This window comes from Acanthaster planci, linkage group LG20, assembly GCF_054643075.1.
Source record: "Acanthaster planci isolate LZ-2023a linkage group LG20, COTS_SCS, whole genome shotgun sequence".
In the NCBI taxonomy this organism is placed as follows: domain Eukaryota; kingdom Metazoa; phylum Echinodermata; class Asteroidea; order Valvatida; family Acanthasteridae; genus Acanthaster; species Acanthaster planci.
In genome coordinates, this window is record NC_141796.1 from 10068402 (window position 1) to 10087829 (window position 19428).

General features: G+C 42.0%; 1 protein-coding gene across 1 annotated transcript in view; it reads left to right on the forward strand.

The window, feature by feature from the left end:
- Window positions 1-2420: 2420 nt before the first annotated feature.
- ptprr (protein tyrosine phosphatase receptor type R) overlaps window positions 2421-19428 on the forward strand; it is a 33982-nt gene continuing 16974 nt past the window's right edge. Inside the window, exons 1-3 of the mRNA XM_022227102.2 lie at window positions 2421-2778; window positions 15851-15957; window positions 16980-17062. The gene's annotated coding sequence lies outside the window, so the exon portion shown is untranslated. The remainder of the gene's footprint in view (window positions 2779-15850; window positions 15958-16979; window positions 17063-19428) is intronic.

Sequence of the window (19428 nt, forward strand, 5' to 3'; positions counted from 1 at the left end):
CTGGTAAGCAGTTCAGTAAACAGTTCAACAAGCAATGCAATAATTAAAGGAGCATTTTAGGACTGGACTGGACAAATATAATCTACTCAGCAGTAGGCAAAACTTAGTACAATCCTGAATCAGTGGCCTAGCCACGGGGGGGGGGGGGGGGCTGAGGGAAACGCCCCCCCCCCCCACACACACACACACAAGTGTGTATTTGCCTGCAACTGGGGACCCCCTATTGTTCCTCTTTTGTTTGTACTTTTTTAGAAGACCACCCATATGGTTTGTACACAGTTGTCAATCGGGGACCTTCTGTCAATCGGGGACCTTATTGTCCTCTATTGTTCAAGGTCCCCAATTGAATGCAGAAACAAACTCATGTACACAAATTCGGGGTGCCCCCAGGTGCGCCCTCCTTCCACACACTGAAAAAAAAAACCGGATGAATGGATATTGAACAAGGCTAACAAAAACTTGCCCCAAAAAACCACACCACTGAAAGCTGGTGCCCCTACATGAGATGTTGGTGCCCCGTTTGTGTGCCCCCTCCCCCAAGGAAAGTCCTAGCTGCGCCACTGTCCTGAATGATTAAAGTAACGCCCAAGTCAATAATCGAAAGAAGTAATGCTGTTTATAGCCTGTGTGTTCGTCGTTGCAGAATTGAATTATGGAACTGATTAAAACTCGCTCTCACCGAGTAGGAAGGCCTTAATTTTAAAAATTACCCCCAAAATGCAAAGAACTTGGCGTACGGAAACTTCAAATGAAACAAGTAACAGCACAAGTTGGGAACGAGTACTGAATGAGCGACTGCCAAAGCTTTATTGCTGTGAAGCATTCTTCACGTTTCACACCACCTGAGCGGAATTGCCTATTCATTAGTTAGTTAGATTACGTAATAATGTCTTTATATTTCGGCCACGTTGCTGTGCTCGGCGTAGTTCGTCTGAGGGAACCGTCGACAGCACACACCTAGTACGATTCATTTCTGTATTATGTTTTTCAAAATGTGAGTTTTGACAGTCCTTTGGTCACCGAGTGGGCATGCAAGTTTATGCACGTTTGACGCGGGGTACGCTGAGTAATGGAATGTACGGTCTTCGCGCGCAAGCCGAACGCGTGCAAGAACCCGGTTGGAAAGGTTCGTACCATCTGTATTTCTTTCGCCGGTGAGGGTGCAGTTCAACTCGGGGTAGGTAGCTCTATGGTAAGAAATTATCACATAGACCACCATATTCTTGCTCATCTAATCGTGATTTTGAAAAGTGGGCAAATATTGGGCAAAACAGTGGATGGCAGCGCGTTCAGCGCGCATTACGCGTAACGCACTCACATTGCCTGTATTTTTTGTTGTATTTTTATGTATTTATTTATTACAAAACTCTTGTGACCATTGTAAGTGGTCGAACTGTGGTTTGATTTACATATTTAAAAAAATGAAAATTTGTATGCATGTGCTCTTAAAATACGTTCAAGGTTTTGCTCTATGGTACTGCTTTCTTTTCTTTTTAAATGTTGCAAACGCATCCGTCTACATGGGCCGGATTAAGTAAATAGAAGATTTTTTTAGGAATCGAAAATTGTCTTCGTTGAATGTTTGGGCTGGAATTCTTCAACTTTGCGTAAATTCCCTATACCGAGGGGTGCATTTGCCCATAGTTTTGATTTTAGTCCGGCACCGCGCAGATCAAGGAATACTCCTGTAGTTTTGGAAACATGCCCTGCGTTCGTATGTTAATTATCAACATCTCTTGGGGTAGCATTACACCAAATGGTCGTATTTCTGCGTGCGAGCTCGTTAATATTTTGTGATCCCACGGGGGTGAATAATCCATACCATTAATTAGGAGGGATCGTAAGAAACTTTCCAAATTTGGGACTGATGTAGTTTCCGGTTCGGGGTATTTCTTTCACAAAAAGCCCCAAATTGCGAGCCTATTTCGGATAGAGGCGGGCGGCGGCTACATTCAGAGCCGAGTGCATGATATTACTATTATTTTTGGGTATCTTCGGGAAAAGGTGAATAAATTTTTTTCGTGGCTAACCCCCATAAAATTGAAACAACAAGTGGTCCTCTGGCCATAATTTTGAATTTCCAGCGAAAAAACGCAGGCCAACCTCTTCACGAGAGTCAACAGGCGGCGCTATTTCGGTCGCAATTTGCACTGTTTTCTGTGGGGGCATATCACTGATCTCTACTAGTACTATACTGACAGTGTAGTAGAGATCAGTGGGGCGTATTCGTGCAGCTCTCGGGACTTTGTATTCGAGCAAGCCCGCCCCCTTTCGCCGACCTATTTTTAATGCAAATTACAGTTTGTAAACAAACGACGTCATCACTTCCGGAAGCAAAAGGACTGACTAGCCCCGTCTATAAATTAATCCTCCCCCAAATACGACTCCCTGAATAAAACACGTTTTAACGGAGCTTGAACCCATGGAAGCAAAGTGTTTTGTCATGATTGCTTATAGCCGAAATATGGGTGCCTGCCCCTTGGTAAAGATTCCTTATTACAAGGGGCAAATTGTTCCGGATTACTTCTTGTAGCGCAGGGATTTTCGATTTGCCCACCAATTTGAGCTGCACGACGTCACGGGATATTTGTGAATGACCGGCCGACGACAAGCTCGACTGGCGGCGCGCGCGACGTGTGTGTGTGTGTGTGTTTGTGATCCACGTTGGTGGTACATCGTCGGCCTGGTCGCCAGGGAAAGCGTGTTGCGGTTTTTCTTGGAATTACCGGGAGCTAACCCACCCCCAAGGTGCACTGAAAGACAGACGCGGATCTTCAGGTAATTCCACTTTCGTTTTTATTGGAGTGAAAAGGAGAACGGATGTCTGACTTGTCGGATTCAGACACCCTATTGGACCAAATTTGGCGGCAGCGTTGTGGAGCTGCCTCGGCATATTTCCTGGCCTCCATGCTTGGCCTGAGTTCGTGAATTAGCAAATAGACTGAACGACTTTTTTATGCAGTGCGGGCTGACTGTATAATTTATAGGAGGATTCCTGCCCTAAATGTTATTGTTGGTCCTAACTTCCTAAGCATGTTTGAGATGCTGTGAGTTTTCATGCCGTGCATGCACTAATTACTAACGCTAAGTAAAGGTTATAGGCCTATACATGTACATGTACATTCATGACATCATTCATGGTGTCATTACATTATGCCCGGTTTATGGAGGAATATTTTATGCCACCACCATAATGATCTCCAGTACAACTTAGACTTGTTTCCTTATTATAGGAACAGGTGCTAAAAGTAATGAACATCCAAAATTAGGCCAATGCAGAATTTTTACTGTGTAGGTTATTTCTAGTACCAGTATCTAGACTGAGCGAGTGTGTCCATTCACACACTGATACCTGATTTATCCAATGCTTTGATCGTATCCATTCTCATGGAAAACCCGTTTAAAATACAGTAAAGTGCTGCATGCCAGATGCATGTACAGTGTACATGCATGTACGAACTGTGTTCGTGACATTTAGCCCTGCACGGGTCTCTGGTCTGTGACTTTTTAAAGAGAGAAGCTCCACATGTACCAGAAGGTAACCAAAGTATGGTATGCCATAACATTTTCCCAGCCTTAATCCATTTATTCAGGGGTGAGATTTCTCAGCTTTTTAGCTGATTTCAGCTTTGTTTGTTTTGGATTTCAGCTTTTCCCCTCACTGGCTGTGTACAGAAGTATAGGAGATTTTCACAGTTCAGCTTTTTTGTGCCTTTTTGCGGCCGTTTTCAGCTATTTTTTATCATTGGTCAATCTTATCCCTGTTTGGACTTGGTAGCAGGTTCTGACCGACAGACCAAGGCGGTGACAATCTCCTCCTTCCGCTCTTTTTTTCCCCCCAAAAGCGACATTTTATTGGTACATGTACAAACTATACATCTGACTCGCATATTCTGTAAAATTCCTTCAGTGCTCTAACATGTACATTACAGCTACACAGTACCTACAGTACATTGTACATGTCGTTAGTAAGAGGCTCATCGCACTCAGCAGATAACCTTGTTATGACAGGAACCTTGAATTATTGGGAATGAAAACAATGAAAAACGAAGGGATTGGGACCCACATGTAAACAAACATGTAAACAAACAAACATGTAAACAAGGTTTGACTGTACATGGATGTGTTCGGACATCTGGTACAGATGTTAATGGACGTGTTCGTACATGTAACTTTCCTTTTGTGTACTCAGTACACTATCTCATAGGTAACGGTATTACTGGCTTTGCTAATCCATTTTATCATATCAAGACTAACTTCTGATACTGAGACTAGGGTCTTTGAACATATTGTACATAGTGGACCAATATTGGTACAATGTATACTGTACATGTACCTGTACACCAACACGTATAAGGAATGTACAGTACATGTGCATCATTCCATGAGGTTGGGGCACGATTTGTGACGGTGGTCTTGTTACATGGGTAACTTTTACCACCTGTCATGACCTACATGTATAGAGTACATGTACATGTAGTAACACACCTCTGTATTCAGCCTTGCAAGATGTATAATTTGGAATCCACATGCAGGGATATAGCTGTTCATTTTTATGGAACCCACGTAACCATGGACACCATCCCAAATTGTGCCCCAACCTCATGGAATGACCCATACATGTACGTTACATGTACTGTACGTTTAACGAGTAGAAGTGTGCGTCTTTTTAGTGAGTAGGTTTTGTACCTGCACCTTACAGTTGCAGTGTCACGGTTTGAATTCTCCAGTGGGACATCCATTGTGACCTTGGACAAATCAGTCTGCCGTCATTCAAATGCGTCTTTGGCGAAGAGGCCAGGACTACAGTTATTCATACCGGTTACCAGTAAACGGGTACCTGTGAGGTTGTTTTGTGTTTGATAGTATAGAGGCTTTGCGCTACCCTGTGAAACAAAAGTTTTGGCCTGCAAGATGGCAGCCCTGCAAACCCTCTATCCACCTTTGAGCAGAAGCACCCCCTCATTGGTTAAAAAGAACCATGTTGGTTTGAAGTGTTCAAGTGCAGTTCCTACCAAAGGAGCCTCCGTTGCCAGGAAAATCAAGTCCTGTCTTGGTCCAGCTCGGGGCTCCAAATGCCTAAATGATACATTTGTTGCACTGGTGATTGTTTATTCCCAGGGAGTTGAGGTGGTTCATGGCTGTTGATAGGAATGTTTCTGGACCCAGTGGGCAGGAATAATAAGAAAGCATTGTGTATGTAAATGTACCTGTACATTGTATGCATGCACCTGTACATTGCATGCGTGCACCTGTACATTGCATGCGTGCACCTGTACATTGCATGCGTGCACCTGTACATTGCATGCGTGCACCTGTACATTGCATGCGTGCACCTGTACATTGCATGCATGCACCTGTACATTGTATGCATGCACCTGTACATTGTATGCATGCACCTGTACATTGTATGCATGCACCTGTACCTGGTAAAATGTATAGCATATTTCCCTTATGTTTGTATTAAATCACCTCTATGATTGTACACACGTGCCATTTAATTTACATGGCTATGTTGTGTACGGTACATACATGTATGAGTATTTGCTCGGCTATGGGTAGGCTTGATGCACGTTGTCCATGAAAAACATAAATGTACATGTACAGTACATTGTGGAGATGCTTTTCCACATTCCTGCACATTCTGTGCGGTACATGTACATGTACCTTTAGATAATTTACACAATACTTAGTTGCCAAAGAAAGGAGAATTTAGGCTAGCAAAATCTATGAAAATGTCTACATTTTGGTGTATACAAACCAATATAATGTGGAAGTTTTCTGCCTGGGATGACATCACAGTTTTGCTCTGGTTTTAAAATGGAAGTACTCATTAGCGTAGAAACAGAAAGGCCTCAAAATACCGGTATTCCTTAAAATGATGAAGTAAAATTGAAAATAAAATCAACTGACACACAAAAGTGCAATTTGGAGGTTTGTATAAAAAACAAAAATGCATCGCAGAGACCCTTCAAGTGCTGCAAAAGCTCTTTTCTACAGTGGTACATGTACATGTAGATTGTATCTATCTGTCAGCCATATTGAATTGAAAGTGAGGCCCTAACTTTTCGTTTTGGGATCCTGAGAATAAAAATTACAGCAACGAAATAAAAGGTTACGGGTAGGTAACATATCACCATTCTTACATTTTGAATAATTAAAAATTTGTGGCATGTTCCTGTGTGTCTAACTCTTGAAAGCCACATCGAAAAAAAAAAACCCTGAAAGTGAGGCCTCGAACCAAAAAGCAGTCTGGTACCACCCAACACACATTGCCTTTGTACAATAGATTCAGGGAACAAGATCAAAATGGCTTCCCAGCAAATGAGGTCCATGTAAGGTACATGTACAGTCTGTGTTCTTTTCCTCCCGTGCACTACCTGATTATGAAAGGATTAGTGAGGCTTAGTTTTACGTTATGTGGGCGGCATATTGAGTGCCATGTCAGTTTCTTGCCCTTGATCTGACCTGCGTGCACCGTCAACATATGGCACTTGCAATTACTTGTAAAATGCAAAACACTCTGTCATGCTCATGCTGGAAGGCCAAATGACATATCGTACGGTATGTGATGACGTGATGGTGAACTGGTGTTAAACCTTCCCTTGCACTTTTTCAATGTCACAGTCCTTGCAGCGCAGCTGCATCCCCAAAAGTGCAAAATCGGAGCTGTATGGAACAGTGTTGTTAATGAGACCGTCACAAGACCAGACACAAAAACCAAGTATCAGGGTGAACAGTGACAGCAGTTCATTAAAATAACTTAAAACCCAAACCATGCAAACCTTCCTCGTTCCTCCAAAATCCGACGAGCGGTTGGCGAGAAATTTGAAGGATTGAGGATGCCTGGCGCGAGAGTGTGGCCGATTGCAAAGGATGAATGGTCTCACTGTCTCCGATGAGATCTTGTGTTGTCTGTGTTCAATGATGCATACGAGTACATGTACATTCAGGCCTACTAGCTGTTAAAGTTAGCCTCCATGTACATGTACCTGCTGTGGGTACACGTACATATATATGGAAGTCATCTACACTGCTCCAGGATACCATGCGCATTGCCTCGACACGGTGACAGGAATTGCCAGAGGATTGTACATGAATTCAAAAAAGCAACTTGGAAGATTTAGAGACAGAGGAAAATTTGGAAGTCCTGACAGACTGAAAAATATTGAAACTGGCAAGATCTTTTCGGGAGGGGGGGTGGACATGTCCCTCCCACACTGGTCTCTAGGACAAGGTCTCAATGTTTGTAGTATTGTACACGTTGTACGTGCATGGAAGTGTGGTTAAATGCCCTTACAGCCCACTGCGTACATGTACATGTGTACTTGGTACATACATGTACATGTTCGTGTGTGCAATTTGAAGTTCAGGGTTTAAATTTACATGTAGGTTTTAAAAACTATCCCATGTACATGTACGAGTATGCACAGCAAGTCTGCATTGAACATACATAACCGCCGGTATAAGATGCCGAAGAGGATAAACCTCAATACAAATTATCTCTGAATAGATTTGCACAATCGCATGACATGTACCGTTTAATACTTACCGGTATCGTGCCAGAAACAAAGGGCCGGCTTGACGAGAACCCTGCTGGCAATCTTTTTTCCCCAGTATAGCTTTCATAGTTTGTGTCAAACCAGATGGCCCTGTTCCCATGCTTGCTACAGCAAGCAGGAACGAAATGTGATGATTTGTGAGGGTAATGTGCCATGTTCGTTCATTGTTCGGTTTACAGTGGGCCAATCTGTCTCACATAATGAACGTTGTTATGCATGCAAATGACCCATGCATTGTAATTGTAAATGTGGTCCTCGTAACATGCACACTGGTGTCCCATTTACCCATTTTCCCAATGTTTATTGAGGGCATTTTCATCCAGAGGGAAATTTGCGTGTCACATTTGGGAGCAAAAGTGGGATGCCTTTTCAGGTCAAAACAAAAATCAATGTTATTACCACTAACCTCTGTGGGCATTTTGGATATTTTGCCATGCATGTATTTGATTAATAACATTTTCTTTTAATTACGGGTTTTGCCTTTACCCGACATACATGTACATGTACAGGTGTATATATCGGTACATGATAAACACTGTACATATACTCAATGGTTGTCCAAGAGCTTGTGAAAAAATTCACAAGCTTACTCGGGTGTGGCTTGAACCCAAGACCTCCTGATTACTAGTGCAGATGTCTTAACCTCTCAACCAGCAAGTTTGCCGGTGTACATGAAGCAGTGGGTACCGCAAACGGGAGAAACCCATAATTAAAAATTAACATTTCTCTGATGCAAATGTACACGTACCGGTACATCTTGAAATAAAAGTTCCTTTTTTTGGCATTATAATGACACAACTGACTATTAGCAGTGTTTGTTCTCCTGAGCAAAGTCTTCAACGTTAGTTTAAAACTGGCCCAGCACATCCGTGTACAGCAGATTTGTACCTTTTTGTTCAGAGAGTCAAAAGAAGTCAGCATATGATAGATTTCCAACAATTTTGTTCTAAAACTTTACTTTTGTTTTCCTTAACTCCCCCCCCGTCTATGCAGCATATTCCTTTTGAAAGTTGCCCAACAGAATCCCCCTTCAATGAATTGAAGTTGCACACAAACTCCTGACCATTCAGACCCCGGTTAAGCTGTCTCGTATCCATGTGCCAGTGTGTGATATACGCAGCGGGCATGGTGGGCATTATCAGTTCTAAGTGGGCATCATCAAATGTTAATACACGGTCACATGAAGTGTTTCGACCAATTGGAATGGAAAACCTGCCCCAGGAATTTTGTGTTCAAGGTTTCAAGTTGAGCGAATTTTGTGTTCACGATTCGACTAGAAACATCTCCCAGATGACCAGGTTTTTTTCCCTGGACATGCTAAAATTACAATCATACCCTCATTCACAAAAAACACAGTGCAAGAAAGATGTCAAATTGTTCTTTGGGCATGCAACTTTTCCTCGGGTCAGCTGACTTCCTCGCTTTTCATTTCACACTTATAAATGTCATTAAAATTTGAAACTTAAAAACACTGTGCAAAGTCTTGTAAAGATTGGAATTTCCTTTTTTTTGTCAAAGTCTAAATTGCATGCCTTGGGCCAATTTCACAGCACTGCTTAAGTGAAAAATTTGTTTATGAGTGAAAAAACCTTGCTTGATGAAGCAGGTTGCCGGCCGTGTGCACATACTTTTCTTTGGAATGGTATTTACATGTACCTGTCTTTTGGTTAGTATGACAATCACATACCGATTGAGTTTGAGCTGGTAATTTTTTTTATGAAGCAAGGTTTTTTTCTGCCTTAAGAGTAAATTCAGTGCTTAAGCAGCTCTGTGAAATTGGCCCCAGCTGGTTCTGGTGTTTATAAAGACGAGAAAAAAATTGTACGAAAAGGTTCCCAACTGTTTGAGCACATGTAGTGGGCCCTGTAAGCGAGCCCACAGACGGATTGCATTTGGCTTGTCATTAATTTCAGTGCATTGGATCTGCATCTGCAGCACAGTGCAAATCACACAGTTATCCAGAGTTCACTGTAATGGGAGCTCTGTCGGATCATTCGTGGCGCAGTTTGGTCTATTTGGCGGTGGTAATCTTTAAAATTGGTTGCGTGGATCATGTTGCGAACTACATACATGTACATGATCATTATGTTTCATACGGTACTGGATGGTACAGGGCACCAGCGCAGTTTGGATACATGTACATGTTCACGTATGCATGTATACAGCATTGAGATGTATACCAGTACTGCTGCATACACACTGCACATGTACATGTACGTACATGTATATGGTACGCATTCAGGTACATGTATGTACACGTGGAGGAAGGAAAACTGGTTTTCTTCATGATGTACAGTACTGTCTTGAAGTTAGAGAACAGGTACCAGTATTTTCAATCCATGAAAACGGGATTGCAGTAAATTGTTCCTAAGAAGTGCATGCACATACATGTATATACACCTGTGCATACTGGTTATATGTACATGTACTGTATGCATCAGCTGATGTACCGTACATGTTCCTGTGTCTCTATTCTTTCATGAGGAAGAATTGTATTTTATCCTTGAAAGGGGGGAGGGTAGGATTGGTCACCCAGTCTGAGCTACCCAATTCTCCCATCACAACCCCGTGTACATGTGTACATGAATGTGTACCATATGGTGGAAGCAGTGCCGTCAAATGAGCAGACTGACGGATATCTCTCCCCGGCATGATTGCATCACCAGCAGGTTAATCCTCTACTCCACTGGGCAAACATAATACAGTCGGTGGTGGTGGTGGTTGGGGGGGAGGAGATGCAGGGTTGCCTGGCAACCAGGCAGAGCAGAACGAAGAGGGTTTATCTGGTTCCTAGTGACGTCAATGGACTGGCTGGTATTGGCAGTGAGTCGGTCAGGTACGGTACTGTGTAACGGTACGGTACCTGTGCCCGCACGCATGCTCTATGCCTTCAGCGTGTTCAGTGCTCCGAGGGGACAACTTCATCTGCTAGGAAAGTTGGGACTGACTTGTGAGGACAGAAATGTGTCCCCTGTACAATTGTACTCATGTTTAGTTCCTACATGTACAACTTGCGTACATGTACGGAACAAGTGTGATATGTACATCCTGTACATGTATACATGTATCTGTATACATGCATGCGTGCATGTGTGTCTCATCGTACCAGTATGTGTGACATGGGGATTGTGTGAGCAAGTCTCTCTGCCTTAATGTATTCATGAATTCTTCATGAATTCAGTGTTTTTAGCTCCTGGTCATTCACTGCGAGAGGTGGATGGAAATTGTAACCCTGTGAACCTTCGGGGGTTTCCTGCATTGCCTTACTGTGGAGTCATGAAGGGTTGCCATGGGTTCCGGTTGGTGTACATGTACATACAATGTACCTGTACGTTTGGACACAGCACTTTGAAATTGCATGCTCATCATTCGTTTTGACTTGAGGGGAAAAGGAAAGACAAATAGGGGCAGGACAAAAATTATACATGTACCATGTACATGTAAGCTCTGCTGTCCCATTGTACATGTATGTATTTCTGTAAGTTTATTTACAAATTTACCATATGTGAAATTATTCATCGGGGAAGACAGGTTAGCTACCGGTTGTGTCTTGTGAAATTTCATTTTGTTGCTTTCATTTCTACTCTCAACTCGCACCTTGTTGAATAGGAAGACTGTCTTAGGTATTTTTTTCTTAACATGCACATGTTCATGTACATGTATGACGGTCTGAAGAAGTTGGTTTCAAACTTGAAGAGAGCAAGACTGTTCATTTGAGAGGTGTAGCAGTAGTCAGTGAGATAAAGTAACATGTATTGTATTGTATATATTGTTATACATTGTATAATGTGTTACTGTACATGCATGTACATGTACCAGTACTGGTGTACACTTTTTCCTGTGATGTCACAATCTTGCTGGACCGCGATGTGTTGTAATGGTAATAAGTGCATAATGTGATGGTAATCTACCTACGTTCAAGATAAACTAGTCAAGCATGCAGCGTTCGCACGTGCACTTGCACGTGGTTGAAGCTCCCCGCACATGTACATGTAGGAATATTTGCGATCACTGTGGCCATAGCGGTCCACACGTGGTGGGATTGTTTACATTTAGCGCAATCCAGTCACTCGGATGGAAAAAGATCTACATGGGGGGGGGAAATGCTCTGGCTAAAATTGTGTCATTTTGGGTTCAGTCTCGTTAGGATCGTGTTTTAACGTGCAGACCGTGACTTTGTAATTCTGCTTTTTGCTGTAAGGTCTCTAAGACAGGTTCAAATTCTCTGTCGCAAAAACCTTTGCTACTATTTGTATCTCTGTCCTCCCCGAGCTGAAGTGCGCCCCCAAGTGGCAAGAGAAAGACAGCTGGTAATAAGTTTTCCAAGAGGGTTTTTGCATGTGTTCTACATGTACATGTATGTACGTGTAGAGACCATACATTAAGGAATTATTACGTGTATTCAACCTGCTCCGTGTCAAACACACCATTGATCTCCGTTACAAAGGCGCGCCTGTGCCGTGAGTAACAAAAAAACACGCCCTCGTTTGTTCTGCCCAGAGCAGATGGCTTACATGTACATGTATGTGTAACTTAATTGAGCTAAATATGGATGAGCATATACCTGTAAATATATAAATAACTACCGGTAACTGTAACATACATGTACATGTATGTACATGTATCCTTGTAACATAACCAAGATCTGTTGGAACCAGTAGTATTCGAAATTTATGAGAGAAATTTAGAAAATGTATACATGTACATTTACACGAACACATCAATAAATTTGTAAGTAAGAAAGCAATTGCAGAAATAGTGCAGTTTGTTCCAGCTCGTTTAAGGACACTTTGTAACTAAAGAGGTTTTATTTTTTATTTATGCCTGTCCAAGTCATTTTGTAACTTTAACCGAGTAACTACTGTGCATGTAACCAAGATTACATGTCCAACTGCCGCTCACAAATTACTTGTAATCAATTTTGCTCGTGGATGAGTTATTACGTGTAATCCGGGCAAAATGTGGAAATCCGATCCCTGTGTACATTGATGTACCTTCCGTGTGTAGGATTCCTAAGAGCATAGACATACATGTAATGTACATGTAATGTACATGTACGTACGTACATGTACGTACATGTACCGTATGTACATGGCCTTCAAGGTTTTTAACGAAACTTACTGCAGAATAAGAAAGCAGCCTGCTCATACAAATGTTGACCACTTTTGGTAATGTGGGACCACTTTTGGTAATGTGGTACATGTACATGTATATGCCAGTGTACCAGCACATATTCGTGGGCGCGCACATGCCGGTATGTACAATTTTGTTGCACATGTTCTGCAGTTTGTCTAAATGTGATCTATCTAAGTGTACAATAATGCGTTGCTGTGCAGTTCGTGTGTGGTACAGAAATTAGGTTCCAGAAATTAGGGGTCCATTTTTTTTCGTGTCCCTGTCACATCTGATTCTGACATACATGTACCGTACATGATTTTGTACGGTAAGTTCAGAACGCATTTATTAATTTCCAAGAGTGATGAATTAATGCAAATAACCTGCCAAAGAAATGGTAATAGTTTCAAATCACTTCCAGCAATATTCTCATGTCAAATAACAAAGGTCAGATGTAACAGGGACACAAAACTGTCACACTTTTGGACCCCTAATTTCTGGAATAATACATGTACATCTACATACATGTACATAGTAGTATTGTACCGGTTGTATACAGCGTAATGTACAAGTTCTAAAACGAGCCAACATACCTTCCATTGAATCCATTCTGGCCCAAATGCAGCTTTGTTGGGCTGGTCACGTCCTACGTATGTCTGATGACAAAATCCCTAAGGCCTTTCTATACGGCGAACTGTCTCTGGGGAAGTGAAATCGTGGACGACCCTTGCTTCACTACAAAGACGTGTCGAAACGCAACATTAGTGTTGCCCGTCTCCCAGCAGACCGGGAACATCTAGCCCAAAATCGTCAGACATGGCGGGCCCTAGTCCAACGGGGGGCAGAACGGGTTCAAGAGGCTTGGGTCCGCAGACAGGAGGAACGGCGTGCAAGCAGGCACGCCCTTGCTGTTGAGACACCTTATGCCGGCATCGTCTGATAAGACGGCCCGACTACTACTACCTGTACATGTACACATGTATGTCATTTTTCAAACATTGCATTGGGCTTGGTTGTTACAGCATCTCTGCCGTATATTTCAGACTCACACCATACATTACTGTACATGCTTAAAATTAATGTTTTTGTGTCCTCTTTCAAGTTTCATTTTACAATGCACCGTAAGTATCCTCATACCTGATACTTGACAGCATTGTTGACCATACCTTGTTCTCCACACAGACCAAAAAACACTCATTAACACGGACGTACTCATGTGTTTTTTTTGGGGGGGGGATAGATGAATGTGATCTAATCTCATTAATTAGGGAAATGTTGTTTCTCCACCGTCCATTAATTTGCAAGGCAAAGGAGACCACCGAGGTCCGGTGCGGCTCCCTGATAACCCAGCGGCACAGCGCTCATGGGAGGAAACTGTCCAATTACTTGCAGGTGGAGCAACACAGAAATCCCAGTGAAAAATTCTAATTGGTTCCAACCATGCACAGGTGCATGCCTATCAGTAGTTGACCGGGCATATCATGAAGAAACTGGCTGCTCTCTATCTGTTCAGTATGCATGTCGTCATACAAATAAATGTAACATGTTGTAAGCATGCATGAACATTTCACCTGTGGTTACTAAAAACCTGGACACATGTATATGTCATGTTCAGTATGTACATGTACACCATATTCATGTAAGTACATGTACATGTACCTTGAGTTGAAAACTTTTATACAAGATAATCTGGGAGCGAGGTTGTTGTCAGACCATGTGCGGGTATCCAGGTACCAAGATACCCGCCTGTCGGTTGATATCAAACCCAGTTCCATTTTTTCTGGCCGGGTACCGGTACCCGTGGAAAAAAATTGAACCAAAAAAATTAATTAATATTTGTCAATGCATTAGAAAAAAAATCCATACATGAAATGTCTTTGAAATTTATTACTGAAAGGTCACTGAGGGTTGAAATTGCTGAAAAATTGTGGATCGGTCGTCTGATCTGATGTTCCTCGTCAAAAGTGTTGTTTTTCTGTTTTATAAACATGTACCGGTACTTACAGAAAGAAGATTTTTTAAATGGAAGGTAACCATTTCAACAGTTCGACAGTGTGCTGCTCTCTACGGGTCCATGTACTGTATACATACAAAAAACAGTCCTGTTTAGGGCACATGGTCTGCAGAGGTTAGATACATACACTGTACCGGTACATGTACATGTATGAGCAATGCTATTTGTTATTACATATGTAAGTGTTCTCTTTCAGAGGTACATGTACGGTACCTTACCCAGGTACCGATGCTGAAATAAAACTGGTCCTGATTCCAAAAATACCCGTAAATGCACATCCTTAGAGGTTATACGCATGTCAATTGTACAACAAACTAGGGCTGTGCCGAATATCCGATTATTTGATTGATTGTCAAATAATTGGATATTCGAATTAAAATATTCGAATGCAAAATCTATAAAAAGGAAGGAAGAATTTTCTCGTTTGAAATGAGAAAAATCGCACAATGGAGGTTTGTTTCAAGCAGATTGAAATGAAAAGCAACAGAATAATACGGTACATGTACGGTACATCCTACATGTGCCGATTCAAAACGTAAATTCAATAAAAATTTAATAGAAATAGAAACTTTCCGCAGGGTAAGAAGTTGTTCTTGTCTTCAATCTTGCTTAGTGGTAGCTGGAGATTGTCCTAGAAGTGAGACATTGTTATAGTGATTATATTGTACAATTGAGTGTATTATTGCAACTGTTTTTGTAAATGGTTTGTCAGTGCGACCACATGTCCGGATATTCAATCGAATTGAACGTTGGATATTTAGATAGTGAATTATTCGAATTGACTCAGCCCTACAATGAAACCCACGTTATGTACCAGTGCATTGTACACGTACACTGTACCGGTACCTTGGGATTGAGCTTTGAACCTCACGAAGCTTACTGAATGTACATGTATTTGTCTAGGTGCTTAAAAATGGAGAAATTATTAGTTTCATGTGAAACAGTTGCAGGTGGGACGTACTTTCCTAATTGGCCCATAAAAAAACAAATGATTCACAGCAAGTGGTCAGTGTTTATTGTTTCTTGATGAAAGGTCAATATGATGTTCTGCTTTTATACTGGCATCTTTTCCCTCAGCGTTGTAACTGTTTAAAAGGTACAGTAAAATACTTTTAAGCCAACAAACTTGAGAAATTGTATGTTTATGTCGCACTTGCAGGTAACTGTGTTATCATCTACTGTAGGCCTACAGTTGCTTTGCAAGCCCTGAACGGTTACTCGCTTCTCAGCGCAATGAACAGAGAAGAAATACCTATCTGCAGAGAGGTATGTACATGTACTCGTAAGCATCGGATAGGGGACTCTTGCTCTAGAGTTGAAAAAGCTTGTCATGTTTTTTTTTTTGTTCTAAAAGATTTGTTTGTAGTACTGGTACTTCGTAATCTGGAGGCAGTTTGCTAGGACAAAGAATGGAACCTGGAAACAGTGGAGTGTCTCACAAGTACTCTACTCCATGGATACCCTGCATAATAGTACCTGCATAGCAGATTTGTCACTTTAGTTTCATTGGAGTGATGAGTTCAAATTTTCTGGCAGGTTCCTCTTTCCTGGAAGGAACTAGGTCCCCATTCAAGATTTTTATGTACATGTAACTTCTCATCCATTTGCACTGGTATCGGTTCATCGTCCGTTATATGTTAACACCCCCCCTCCCAGTCCTGGTTACGCTGTACATGCCCTGGCCGGCTCCACGTTAGGAAATTCGGAACTGAGTTGACAATTTGTTCCCATAGCAATCTTGTCCTCCACACTATATGCATGCACGTGTACATGTACATGTGCAGTGTACCGGTACAGTACCGTTCAGTGCACGTACATGTACAACAGTAGTATCCCCACAAATTACATCAGGGTTGTGAGATATCAGCTTTTCAGCTAATTTCAGCTCCTTTTTGTTCAGATGTTGACCCTCAATTTCAGCTTTTTTTGTACACCTGGTCTGTACAAAAATGTGGGAACTGTTTACATGTACATTTCAGCTTTTGGCTCGCTGTTTCCAGCTCTAATTTTAAGTGGCCACTCACACCCTTGTTACCGGTACATGTTCATGCACTGTGCCTGTAACGACACATACGTGGTCCACCTATGTGATCTTCAGTACTCATTCATTAGAAAGGATGCGCTCGGCCATGGCATGACATGCATATGCACACACCTCTGCACCGGATATTTATTTTTGGCCTTTCAATTTGCAGTCTCGTCTGACTCTGATGTCGTCCTGTCTTTCTCATGCATTATTCATTCCCGGTAACATAATAGCGCTTGTAAACCCACTTGACTCTTGACAGGAATTTGTTTAACGGCATCAAGATGATATCCAAGAGCTAGCGGCAGGGAATCCGGAACCGCTTTATGCCAGTTTTTGAATTCTGTGAGTACATGTATATATTTGTAATCCTCATTCCATCCTGGTGGCAGAATTTATGTTGCCATGGCAGTAAACTAGAAGGTGATTTTGTTTTCTGATGTGGATCCACCCGCTCACACACGCATGTTTGCTTCACAGTCTGTTGACAATGGTTGAATTTTTGGAATCCCATTCAAACTACAATAGACACATTCTGTTCTGTTTATTTCCATCGAATTTCATATACAGGTACACGTACACGTATTTCCCTAAATTTGCCCCCCAAAAGGTCCTTGTTGTCAAAATGGGATTGCTTTAGAAACAGGATGCAAAAATGATTGTTTTTCTTTGCCTTAAATGTACCGGTACAAGTTAAGATGTGGACATTTTGTTTAAGTTCAGGTTATTTTCTTGTGTGCATTTATTGATGGGGGCCTCCAAGATAATTAAAAACCGAAGCCCTTCGACAATAAGTGACAAAAATGGCCACCAAAGGGCCAAGTCCTAATAACCAATCGCAGAAATAGTTCTAATGCCCTTTGAAACTCGAAACGCGGAGCAGATCATGCTGACATAATTGCATTTATCCGTCCTTCGCCAGCCCCAAGAAGAAAAGAATGGAAAGAAACCGCTGTCAGTGAAAAGTGTTTACCAAAAATAATAGGACAGGTGGTTTAAGGAGCGGGTAGATGTGCACATGACAAACGAGTGCTCATTTGGTAAATGGCCGGCTAGACTGTCTCTGTCCATTATTTCCATTAGGGCTACATGTACATCGTTTACGGTTCGATGGACGAAGACGAGGAGTGAATAATTCAGCTGCTTGCGGTAGATTGATGAGAGTAAACGCGTATACCGTATCTATGAACATTTACATGCAGTGTGTTGATTCCGACTGTTTTCCGAACCCTCTTTGGGTTTTTTAGGGTGAGGGTAAAGGGCACAATGTCTGACTAGTTGATCAGGAACATTTATTTACAGATCAGCTGACGTTTTGCCATGTCAGATTGGAAGCATGATTGATTACGTGAAGTTTTTTTGGAGGGGGTCAAAATTTAATGTTCATATGTAGCCCGTGTACCGGTATGTGTGTATTCATCGTGTATTGTACATGTACCGGGCAATAGTCAGTGTACATGCACTAGTACCCGTACATGTACCGGGCAACAGTCAGTGTACATTACATGTACATGCACTAGTACACTGTACATGTACATGGGGGTACTGTACATGTACTGGGCAATAGTCAGTGTACAGTACAGGCACTAGTACCGTACTTGTACCGGTATTAGGCAATAGTCAGTGTACAGTACAGGCACTAGTACCGTACTTGTACCGGTATTAGGCAATAGTCAGTGTACAGTACAGGCACTAGTACCGTACTTGTACCGGTATTAGGCAATAGTCAGTGTACAGTACATGGCACTGTACACATACATGTACAATGTAGGCCTACTTGTACATGTACAAAGTAGTTTCATGTAGATTACAAGTAGATTTTGTGGTTGTCAGCCAAGCGCATAAATTCACAGTGAATCGATATCCTGCCAGCGAAGAGTTTCGGTTGACAAGATTTTGTATGTAGAGGCAAGTGCCTCTGTAACGTACAGTGCCTTCAGTGTGTTTTTCCCTCTGCTTCACTCCGTCCGAATGAAGAACCGGGTACAGTCCACGTCAATGTACCGTACCGATTCACGTCCCACTTGAGTATAAGGAACCCTCGAGAATCAAAAACATACATGTAGGCCTACCGGTTATGTACATGTATATGTACATTTAGGATCACTGACTTTCCTAAATCTTCTTTTTTTTCTCTAGTGTTTGATTTTTCCCGGGGGCTTGAAATTTTTGCTTTTGTTTTCTTCTCGGTGAATGAGTGTGGTCGATGGTCGTGATGCATCCAGAAAATTTCAGCGGAGCTGAACGGGACCCACAGCCGTGGTTTAATTGGAGATGCGATCAATACTGGACACTGGATGCGCGATAACCAAGCTGTGCGGTTGTGTTGTGCTTTACATATCAATGACTAGATCTATACACATGATCGTTTCTTGATACACGTCATCAACATACAAGTATGTACAAGAACATACAAACATTCATTTTGTACAGTGCACAGATGTCAAAAACCGCGAGTCTGTTTATTTGACTGATTATTGTTGGACTGGCAACATCCTGTAAAGAATAAAAGGCATGAAAACCTGGATCAGATCACTTTTTTCTGAGCTTTTGTTTGACAGCTGTCAAGAAATTTTCAGGATGGCTGTTTGGCATGCTGTCCATGTAGCGTTGTACACGTAGCTGAAATTGTTCTTGATATACATGTATAAAGATGATGATGTCCTTCAGGACAGTGCTTTGTGTTAGTGTTCGACTCAAGTTGTACGGGG